Source organism: Cornus florida, unplaced genomic scaffold, assembly GCF_030987335.1.
Source record: "Cornus florida cultivar Cherokee Brave unplaced genomic scaffold, ASM3098733v1 CherokeeBrave_3.0.0_Hap2_Chr04, whole genome shotgun sequence".
NCBI classification, from domain to species: Eukaryota; Viridiplantae; Streptophyta; class Magnoliopsida; order Cornales; family Cornaceae; genus Cornus; species Cornus florida.
In genome coordinates, this window is record NW_026775574.1 from 45173889 (window position 1) to 45178461 (window position 4573).

Below are 4573 nucleotides of genomic sequence, written 5' to 3' on the forward strand. Positions count from 1 at the left end.
AACTACCGACGTTGGTTTCAAGTCTCCTAAGCCCAATCGAACATACACCGAATATCGAAGAAGGTTAACACTTGCTCCTAAATCTAGAAGAGCCCGGTTAATGACATGGTCACCAATGATACAAGGAGTAGTAGGTGAAACGGGGTCCTTAAATTTTAGAAGAGTGTTATATTGCAAAATGGAGCTTACTTGTTCGGTCAAGACCACTTTCTTTAGTGATTGGCTTTTGTTCTCCCTCTTTTGGGTGCAAAGATCTTTAAAAAATTTGGCATAAGGCGGAATTTATTTAATTGCATCCAAGAGGGGAAGATTTATCTTTACTTGCCTAAACATTTCAATTATTTCATTAGCCTTGGTCTTTTGCTTTTCAAGATAAATGGATTATTTTAAAGCATCCGAAAATAGAGCTTTTGGCTCAAAATCTTTTTCAAAACCTTTTTTAAAATCACTTTTAACACAATAATTTTTCAAATCATCTTTCAAAACTATTTCAACAAATGGCTTATGCACATGCAATGAAGGAGGAATAGAATATGAAACGGGACGGGTGTCAACTTTTGGTTGCACCGGTTCACTCTTTTCATTGTGAACTCCAACTTGATTGTCAACAACTTTTTCACTTCTCAAGGTCATCACCTCATTGACATGTTCAATTATGGGACTTTCTGAGGAGGAATTGGTCTCTACAACAAATTGTTGCTTTGGTGGATTAAAAGGTATTTTCCCTTTCTCTCTAGCATTCAAAGTACTAGCTATTTACCCGACTTGGGTTTCTAGCTTAGCAATGGATTGAGAATGAGAATGAAACAATTAAGTGTTTGCCTCTAAAGTACCCAAAGCAATCAACACTTTTTCCTCAAAAGCGGGACTCCTAGAATTTCCTTGAAAATAAGATGATTGATTAGAAAAATGAGAGTTAGAAAATTGATTTCCATGTGATAATTGAAAAGATGATCTATAACCTTGGCTTTGCATTGGGGGTGGAACATACTTGCCTTAAAAACCACCTTGGGGAAGGTTTGAGCTTTCCCCTTGGCTTTTCCAAGAGAAGTTTGGATGGTTCCTCCACCCGGGATTGTAATGTGTGCCATAGGGATTATTCCCTTGGTTAACAAATATGGCATTGACTTGTTCATGATACTCACTTTGCACATGTCCATAGGGACAATTAGAAGTAGAATGTAAGACACTAGAATAAGTCAAGCATGATTCATTAGAATTATGATGATGAACATGATTAGGGGAGGAAGACACTTGATTCACCAAATTTTGGTTGATTAAAAATTGATCAAACGTTTGAGATAAAGACTTGACTTCGGCGGCTATGTCATTGGAATTGTCAACTTGATATATGCCGACATTCTTCCTTCCACCTAAATTTCAACCATTTTTGGAAGACAATAATCGATGCATTGAATTCTCACTTATGCTTTCATAAAGATGCCAAACATCATTTTCATGCTTATCAAGATAAGAACCACCCTTAGATGCATCAACCATACCCTTGTGATTATCCGATAAACTTTCAAAGAAGTATTGAACTAATTGCCACTTAGGCATGTCATGATGTGGACACTTCCTAAGCAAATCATTAAATCTTTCCCATGCCTCATGAAATAATTCCCCATTCCCTTGAGAAAATTCTCTAATTGAAGTTCTCATTGCATTGGTCTTTGAAACCGAATAGTACTTTTTCAAGAACTCTTGTTGCATTTCCGCCCAAGAAGTTATCGAAAAAGGCCTAAGATTGTTGAACCAATATTTTGCCTTATCTTTAAGGGTGAAAGGAAAAAGTTTTAATCTCAAAACATCTTCCGGCATGTCCGTGTATTTTACGGTGGAACATACTTCAAGAAACTCATCCAAATGCTTGTAAGGTTCTTCACTTGGAAGTCCATGGTAGTTAGGAAGCATTTGAATAATTTGCGGTTTAATTTCATAGTGATGTGCTCTAAATGGGGGCAATTGAATGCATGTGGGTGCATTATATTCATTTGGCACATAATGATCATGCAAAGCAAGATGAGGGTTCATAATTGGAGGTGCTACATAAACACCTTGATTGCCTTGAATAATGGGAGGTTGTGGAGCAAAAATTGGCTGAGGCATTCCCAATGGAACTTGGCCTTGTTGTTGTGGTGGAATGAAAGGTCTTGGCATGCCTAATGGTACTTGAATGTTGTCATGATGCACATTAGGGTGAAGGATGCCTTCTTGGTCTAGGTGACCAAGGTCCTCCACAAGGTCTTCATTGATGTCTTCCATTGATGAATTGGAATGACTAGAATTTCCCCTTCCTTTAGAATTATGGACAATGGATTCAAGATTCAAATTAAGTGGGACAAGAGTAGGATTAAACGACCTATGACCATGCATGCACAAAAAAAACACAAACAAGCAACAAGCAAGTAGCAATCACTTCTCCTCCGCAACAAATCAATAATCAACAATCTTCTATATACATTGATCCCATACTCCTATGCTTTGAACAATATGCAAGAAAAATTAAATTGTAACGACTTGGATTTCTCAACCCGGTGCGTTAGTGATGAACCAGAAGTTGACCCGATAATGGACCCGAAATGCGAAAGCGAAAGAAGCCAAATGACCTCAAGAGATGCACGTCATCCCTAAGGTCCCAAAATGACTCTCCATGAAGCCATGGAACTCAAATGAGCCAAGCAAATGAAGCAAGAATGCCTAACCTGAAAAGAGAAGAACTAAGGGCAAAAGGGTCATTTCTCACTGAAAAGGGTGCCACCATGCACACCATTGGAAGGACAACGAAAAATGAACAAAATTAGACTCAAGAATCGTCTGATTCTGAGTTCGGGCAGAAAAGATATGAAATTCCAACACCCGATGCGAAAGTTATGAAGCAATGACTTAACATTTTCCAATATTTTCATAATAAACTTTGAAAACAAAAGTGCATAGAAAACGAGATACATGTCATTGGCCTCCGGCCTCATCTCATACATGTTAAATACATTGAAAAAAGTGCACTTACACTTTACATATACGAATCAACGAATACAAGTTTAAACAAATAGGGCTACAAAGAGGCATCTTATGCTAACATTTGCATAAAATAGAAACTTAGAAACTGTAAGCCATCCAAGGAGCAATGGAATCTTCAAATCCTGAGTTCTGTACCTGAAATATGCCCCAGTATCGTAGGGGTGAGTAACATAAAGCTACTCGTAGGAGATGAGCATGCATCGACCTAGCATTTTACAATTTTATCACTTTATGGTGAAACATGTTAATGGGGCTCATGCCACCTAACGTCTATGTCAAGATGAGACCCAAGGAGCATCCTAAGCTACCTAGATCATTTATATTATAATCAAATTGTTCATGCAATTCAAACAACATGGAAACATGTTATACAAAGCAACAAGATATAGATTCTCAAAGTCTTCAACTTGAAATCCAAAATACGAAAACAACAAGTGTGGGTCATGCCACCTAACGTCTATATTCAAAATGAATCTATACGGTCATTCCTAAACTACATTTGAACATCAAAACACAAATTATGATATCGATGCAATTTAACTAACAATGGAACTTCCAATACAACGCATGAAGCATGCTTTCACAAAGCTACATCTTAAGCTCAAAATAGGAAATCAAATAAGAAACAACAAGTTACGATATCATCTAGTTATCAACTTGAAATGAAATACGAAATCAAACAAAGTGGATACTCGGACGTCACGCCGGATCAGACCGATAACATAGTTACTTTAGGGTTACTAACCCATGGGTAACCTCCCTATGTGTGCACTAGACTATACAGGGGGACAATCCCCCATACTAGAACCAAGTCCTAGTCGTAGCCAAACAACGACATCCCCAAGTTTTCAAAATCAACAAATTGTGCAACAACGTATATATATCAACATATATATACAAGATATCAACTATTTACCAAGCACAATCTAAATTTTGGAAACTTATACAATACATGCTCAAAATTCACAACTACTATGGCATGTAAGATGTCAAATACAAAGTGTGCAATTCCTTACACATAACAATAATATATTCAATAAGGAAAAACATATTCTCATGAATATAAAAGTAACAACTATGTTATCCAATGCTCAAAAGTAATCAAGTGAATATACATCAAACCCAAATCCATAATTTAAATATAGAAACAACTTCCAAAATGCAATTAAATCCATGGAGTAATAAAGTAGAATTTAATTAAACATAAATAGTTAAATTCTCTAAATTCCAAGTTAATCTAAATAACCTCAATTTAATATATATTGAAAGACATGTCATGGTCATCATATATATAACATCAAATGACAAATTAAGTGATTAAAACACTTAAAACAAAATTAATCAAGCTAATTAATTAATTTCCTCTAGATTTTTAAACAATTCCAAATGCCCTCAATTTAATCTATGTTAGAGAACATGCCAAGGCCTATTTAAATATCACATTACAACTTGATTTAATGCTTGATACAACCATGTGAATTAAACTTTCACTAAAGATAAATATTAAATAAAAGTTTTAATTCTTAATCAAATGATCCAAATTTAATATATG

General features: G+C 35.6%; 1 pseudogene; it reads left to right on the forward strand.

The window, feature by feature from the left end:
- Positions 1-1558: 1558 nt before the first annotated feature.
- On the forward strand, positions 1559-1657 carry LOC132305691 (small nucleolar RNA R71; annotated as a pseudogene).
- The last annotated feature ends 2916 nt before the right edge of the window (positions 1658-4573 follow it).